Raw genomic sequence first — 7,687 nt, forward strand, 5'->3', positions numbered from 1 at the left:
TATTTTCAAATATCGGTTTTTTATAATTAATGTACAAGTGATTATGTGTGTCTTTGGTGTGGCTTATGTTTATTAATCATTTATAATTTATTTTGGCACATTTTGTTGTGTGACACACTATTTTAATGTTGTTGTGCATGTTGTTGCCAAGGAAAATGGGATAGTTGATATGGTTTGGAGGGGTGGGGAGTTTGAACCTTGGATAAAGCAAAATGAATAAATATCACGCCTGTCTAGCTCAGTTGGTAGAGCGCAAGGCTCTTAACCTTGTGGTCGTGGGTTCGAGCCCCACGGTGGGCGTTGTAGTTTGTTGTTTTTATTTATCACTTATCACATAAATCAAACTAAGATGTTAAAAATCCACCCGTCACTCGCGAGTACTCATTTAAAAACTACCCTTGAGTATTTAAGTTCAATCTAATCTAAATTAAAATATAATATTATTTCATTTTCATTTTAATTTTTTACGAGTAACGGGTATCCGTGGGTACGGATAGTATGATACTCGTACCCGAGCCATTTATAAATGGGTATTAAAATACCCGCAGGTACCAACTATCCATCACGGATACCCGTGGGCATGGGTATTTTTAACATCCATAAGTGTAGCATAGTTGGTTAGAGCCTTGTCATTTGTTAGTGGTCAAAGGTTCAATTCTTGATGTGTGCATTTAGAGTGTTTGTATTCAAATATTATTTTTTTATAATTAATGTACAGGTGATTATGTGTGTGTCTTTGGTATGGCTTATTTTTGCATGTTTTGTTGTGTGACACACTATTGTAATGTTGTTGCCAAGGAAAATGGGATAGTTGAGATGGTTTGAAAGGGTGGTGAGTTTGAACATTGCCTAGAGCAAAAGGCATATAAATATTGGTTTTCTTTTTGGTATTTTTTGTTGTGCTCTTAGGAAATTGAAAAGTTGAACAAAGATTCAATGTATCCACAAGAGTTAAATAGTTGTTAATTGGAAATTAAGTGGGATTATGTGGGCAGTAAAAAGTTAATGTTGGAAAAAGGGAGAAGGAAGAAAGGGTGGATTAGATTTTTTTAGTGTAGCCCAAAATAATAGTTTGGTTTTAACGTTGTCTTGTTAGGGGAAAATAGAGGGTTTTAGGGTAAAGTTAAAATATGGGTTTGTGAAGAAAGGTGAGGAACCTAAGTTGGGTGAGGGGGGAGAGAAAAAGTTTTGGTTCTAACGTGAAGAACAAAGGAAGATTAGAGCAAAGGCAAAGGTGATCTTGTTGCAAGAATTTCCAGATAAGGGATACTAAGCCATGTTCTCAATATTGGTAACATGTTGTTCTTCAGTTTGAGCGGTATGATCTTTCTTTGTAGGTCTGTAGTTGGAGATATATGTCACACATGGTTTTTGTTTTTCTAGTTGTATTATGTTGATACTCTTGTTGTGCTAAATTGTGATGAGTTCCTATTTGTAGTATACTAGATGTTTTGACAAGATGAATCATGTATGGTTAAAGTAATGATGGTGATTGTATAATGCCAATGTATTGTGATACATGTGATGATGAGGCCTTGATGTGCATGTGTGATTATTGATCATGAATGTGGATAGTCATCTTATTGTTGATTGGTGTATGATCATGATGAGCTAGTGTTATACTTGGATGCAAATGTAATGAAAGGTAACTTTGCGTAATTGTACTGGAGGTGCATTTCACCGGGGTTGTTGATATGGGTAATGAGAAGTTAAGCACTTCGTCGGGGGCTCGACAATAATAATGGGAGATTACGTATCTCGTTAAGGCTCTTGATATGAGTAATGAGAAGTTGTATACTTCATTGGGGCTCGCTATGAGAGTAATAAGAAGTGGCATCTTCATAAATTTGTGTATAAGAATAGGTTGAGTGTTTGGTTATGAGAGAATACCATACCATTGATATTATTTTGTGGTAATATATTAAGGATTGCATGTTTGGTTTTGAGAACATGTGGTGGGTTGTTAACTTGGTTAAGTTTATGCATATGTTGTGATAATATAAGGTGGGTTATTGATATGATGTTTTATGTGGTTAGCTCATATTTGCATGTTTGTGGTTGTGTTTTCTCCCTATGATGATCTTATAGTTCATGTTATACGGGAGTAGATGGTAATATGCTAGCGTAGATGCATAGTTGTGAGGAACTTGTGGGCAAGATTTGAGAGATGCATAGCTACTTTGAAAGTTATTTTCATTTGGAAGGTTTTATAATAAGTTTATTTAATAACTTATGTTGGGATGGTTATGTGCGGATTTTAATGATGTTTTACTTTAGAAAATAAGGTTTTATTCGAAATAAAATTTTTCACATGTAGTTTCGAAGATAAGTTTTTGTGAGGTTTCCTATTTTATAGGAGGGTATCAAAGGTTTGTTCTAGAAGTGCTGGAAAATTTTAAATTAAACATGGCATCTCAAAATGGGTGTTACATTCATCAACTTAAAGATCATTTGCCAGCATCATGTTGACCCCTCATGAAATTACAAAAAGGCATGCAATAACCATGTTTAATCAATAACAAATGCTATCATAAAAGAATCATGTCATCCACTTAGTCATATATATTGGAAAACTATGTGAAAAATCTTAGATAAGTTTTTAATTTTGAGCTACACCAATCCAGGGAAGTATGGCATGTCTTACACAAGGCAAGGAATGGAGCAATGCATCCTTTCAAGAAACAACAATGTTGTAATAAGGTGACCAACCTTTTAGGCATTAGCAAACTCATTTAATTAACTCATTTTCAGTATTTCTAACTTCAATAATAACACATTCTTCATTGACATCCAACAATCATCTCCCTATCCATAAAACTTTTTGATAAAAAAAAAACTCGTAAACCAAACTTAAAAATAACCATTCTTCACCTTTACTAAACATCCAAAATAATTCAATGAAAAACAATGAGGCCAACCTTTAAGAAAATTTGATCATGCTGCAAAAACTACAAAACCTTAGTACTTGGAGCAGTAAAAAAATATTACAGAGAATGATTGAATCCACTATTTTCCCTCAAAAGGGGCGTGAGAAATGCATTTTACCCACCAATCAAGCAGAAATCCAACACTCAACAAAAATAAAAACAAATATAAAAGAAAGAAAAATGAAGACTTACCAGAAGGAATCTAGAGGCAGAACTGGGAGTGGTGTTGTTCTACAAAGAATGAATTTGGTGAAGTCTCAACGTAGGAGAGCACAAATGTTGCGAGGTTTGTGAAAAGGTTCATGGAGGTTCAAGCCATTCTTTAGTGTGTCGAACTTGGGGAAGAAGAAGTTTCGATGAGAGAAAAGGTATTTTAATTGAAAAGGGGCTAAACCCACCTTAACCCTATCCACTCCACAAAGGGCTTTTAGGGTTGGGGGCTTTCAGAAATCCCCCCATTAAGTGGGTGATGAGTGCATATTTTTACCCTCATATAATGTTTAATTTTAGGTATTTAATTAAATTTTTGTGCTTAAAGAATGATTTAATTGACAATTCTGAAAATTGGGCTTATTGAGTTTGTGAAACAAAAATAGCTTAAAAGTTCTTTTTAGTTGAATAAATTATCATTGAATGTTCTAACGATTGTTGATGCAGTTGAAGTTAAATTTGGTTCTTTAAAATTATGAAATTAAATTATTTCAAGTTATAAAAAAGGCCAAAATCAATAAATTCTGGAAAAAAAATAAATCAGGAGCTAAATACACCCCTAGTTTCTATTTTAAACATTCACTTTTTCAAATGGGTCACTCAAAACCTACTCCTACACCTCTTCATCTTTTAATTTTCACCCCACTTATCCACTCAAAAATCATATCCAACGAGATGTTGTCACGTGTCTTGATTCTACTACTCTAAAAATCAGCCACAATAAGAAGTTGCCACATTGCATCAATCCTAACACACATAGTTGAACCAATGGGATATTGCCACAAGTCACGATCTACCATTTTTGGAGATGGCCAACTAGATGATGACACGTCATCATCATCTTCAACCTCCATCTCTCCAACGTCATACACCAACACACCACCATGGTCATCGACGACAGCCAATGAAGATGAAACCTTATCCATCCACGCGACTCATAAACTCATCCTGTTGCCATCAAACCCTACCACCTTGCCACCACAACCCAACATAGCAACCCTAAATTTAGCGTCAAAACCCAACAATGTCGCCACGACATCAACCTCGCGTCTTCATCGCTATAACCACTAACGATGGAATGAATCCTGAATAAGCAATGCAATAGGTGCACATACCAGCAAAGAGCATAAAACAACCATAGAGCCATCGCGCCACTTCACTTAGTAAACATCATGAGCATCCAACATGGATTGCGACGTTGTCCACCACGAATCCTCCATTGCACCACCGCTAGAGCAGCGAGAATGACGCACCACGTGAAAAACATATCTGCAAACCCTACTCCATCCACACACGAACAAGCATAAATGCATCTACACTGCACCTTCACGTGAGCAACACTAAAAGTGCGAGCCTCTCAACGTCGTTCGCAAGCACAACAACCATCATCGCATTCTTCCAACCTCTGTGTTTGAAGTTGAACCTGTTAGATTATGAATCTTAAATAGATTATCAGAAGCATCAAATCATCTATATAAACAATTATTTTCAAACAGTAAGAGCAGTTACTAATATAATAGTAGAATACCTGATCAGTAATTAGGAGTACAATAAAGTGGTACCTGATCTTTCAAATAGAATCAGTGGAAAATTAAAAATTGTTTACATGAGACGATACTGTTCTCTTCTCTGGTAGGAGATTATGTTAGAACGTATCTTACAAATGTGTTATTACGTCATCTCATAAAATTGACTAATGGGATATCAATTTTATATCCTTACCAGCAGAGACCAGGGACCTCTCAACAAGTTCCTGAATACTTAAGTCCATCACAGACCGTTCATTGAACAATCCAACCCATCACGGATCGTTCATCAGAAACCCAATATATGTTATCCATAAATTAATAACAATTGTGCAATATAATTGATATTTAAAAATAATATATTTTATTAATTAAATGTTAATCCACAATAATAATAAAATAGAGAATAATAATTTTATATAATAAAATTATATAAAATACAATAATAGATGTATCACTGATCATGCCCCAAAGAAAACTAACATAATTTTAGGTTTAATTATGCCTTTGGTCCCCATTTTAGAGTCAAAATCAAAAACCCACTTTTACCAAAACATAAATTGCACAAGCAATTTATTTTATTTTATTGATTTTGGTAAATAAATAAATAAATATTCAACTTTATGGTAGTTTAGTATTTTATGAACAAATTAAATGTTTAATATTTTTGACCTTATAGTTAAAGTGACATATTTTAAGTAGATGATTCAGAAAAAAAAATGTTAAATATTTGTGTTTATGTATATCCATACATTATAATTTCAATTATTTTGGATTTTTGACCATCGCATGATGGTGATCACGTGGTCAGAAAATCACATAACTTTGCTGTATAAATTGTCGAAATATTTCTTTTAAATATAATTATTTCATGCATTATATAATTTTATTATATTTGGTTAAGCACGAGTAATATAATTTTATATGATTGTGATCTCACATATCGTGGGCACAGTTATATAAGATTTTGTGTGAATGAAATAATTTAATTTTAATTATTTCATAAATAAAAATTAAGTTTATATATTATGTTCTCGACTTTTGGGTATGAAATTTTTGTACAAGTTCTCTACTATTTTGGTGACGTGATAGTATACTTTAATTAATTTTTTTTACCCTTATTTGAAAATGTTATTACTTAGGGGGTTGTTCATGCATAATATAAATTTATTATATTTTGTTAAGCATGGGCCATATAATTTTATATGATTGTGAACTCACCTATCGTGAGTACAGTTATATGAAATTTTGTGTTAATTAGTTTTATACTACATTAATGTCAATTATTCTCGTATGTTATTTTATTTCTTAATGGTATAATGTACTTTGAATTTTATCTTTATGTCAATTATTTGTCTTGTACCCTATCAGTATTAGATTTCTTTATGACATGAGTTGTGCATTGTCTTTTATTTCTTAATTATATTTCTTATTTATTATGATTCGGGACCCTTAGGCAGGATCATAGTGGATGAGAATTTTGATATTCTAGGCATGTTTGGCTATGTATTCAGAAACATTAAATTTTATTGCACAATAATTGTGCATATTAGATGTTTCTTTGTCGTTTTGATATCAACTTCTTTGCCCATGCAATTGACTTCAGCCAAAACTTTGAACAAGACAAATTTTGAGGACTGGAAAGAATCTTTGAACTTATATCTGGCAAATACTGACATGGACTCTTCTTTGAGAGAAGAAGAGCCTTTAGCTCATACTCATAAGTCAACTACTGTTTAAAGAGCTTCTTGTAAGAAATTGTAGAACACTCAAAACAAAGTGTGTCCTGGTGATGTTGAAATACACCATGAAGAAGTCTATATATTTCAACCTGGTGGCTTTGCTAGAAAAGGCAAAAAGCATTTGGTTTACAGGTTGAATAAGTCTTTTATAGGCTGAGCCAAGCTTATAAACAATGGCATTTTGAAATTTGACCAGATGGTAACTTCTTTTGGTTTCAAGGAAAATACCACAAATCAGTGCATTTACTTAAAGGCTAGTGGGAGTCAATTCATAATCTAACAGAACCACCACACACCATATCTTCTCTCACGACCACAACACCTTCGAGCCACCAACAACCTACAACAAACATGAAACCTTAATGGGGAGAGAGAGAGAGAGAGAGAGAGCTACCATGTATCAGCTTCTCAAGGGACACTCAATGGGTCCAAGTTAGTCAAAAGTCATGTCAAATTGGTCAAACAAGAAGGGCTAAAGTGGACAAATTGATATATTTATATTTATCTACAAATTTGAACTACAAGATTGCAAAATGGATGATTTGGAAAATTAAAGTAAATATTAGTTGGTGATGATTTATCATATATCCTTAAGTAATTAATTTATTTAATTATATCAGAATTATCAACCAACTATATTTATCAAATAGTTTTAAAACTAGCTATATCTCTTCAAATATTTTTAGATATTCATAACAATTATAAAGATAAATTATATTTGTGGTGATATTTGAGAGATTTTAACAACAGAAAAGTTCAATCCAAGTCCTATATAAAGAGACCAAGGGGAAGTAGTAAAACAAGCTCAGAATTTCAAAGTTTAGAAACCGTTAGGGGAGCCTAATTTCATTTTCTCTCTCCATTCTTCTTCTATTTTTATTTTATTTTGATTTCATGGAGTTCTAAGCTTCAAGGGTTGGTTCCAGTGTAATTTCATTATGGATTCTAAGGTTAGAATGAAATAATTTCTTTGTTCTTTTTATTATTGTTGAGGTTTCAATTTGTTTATGTTTTTTTTTCTTAATCAAATGAAAAGTAATTATTTTTACATGCTAACTAGTTAGTGAAGTGTTAAAATCTTTATGTATCCTAATCATATGAGTTTAAGGATTTTAAAATCTAATTGAGACTTTACTTTGATTTTATTTAGAAACTTTCATGTGATTAAATGAGTTTTTACCAATAATTGAGACTTTACTTTGGTTAAAGGTAATTATTGTAACTAAAATTAGTCAAGACTTTACTTTGATTAATTAAGTTTTTTATTTGGTGAGGAGATAAA

General features: G+C 32.6%; 1 non-coding gene across 1 annotated transcript; it reads left to right on the plus strand.

Annotated features, from left to right (window-relative positions):
• The first annotated feature begins 227 nt into the window (after nt 1-227).
• TRNAK-CUU (transfer RNA lysine (anticodon CUU)) lies at nt 228-300 on the plus strand. Its single transcript has one exon. It is a non-coding gene; the product is annotated as a tRNA-Lys (tRNA).
• The last annotated feature ends 7,387 nt before the right edge of the window (nt 301-7,687 follow it).

The sequence above is a fragment of the Vigna unguiculata genome, chromosome 7 (assembly GCF_037176805.1).
Source record: "Vigna unguiculata cultivar grain cowpea cultivar isolate G323 ecotype 2 chromosome 7, ASM3717680v1, whole genome shotgun sequence".
In the NCBI taxonomy this organism is placed as follows: Eukaryota; Viridiplantae; Streptophyta; class Magnoliopsida; order Fabales; family Fabaceae; genus Vigna; species Vigna unguiculata.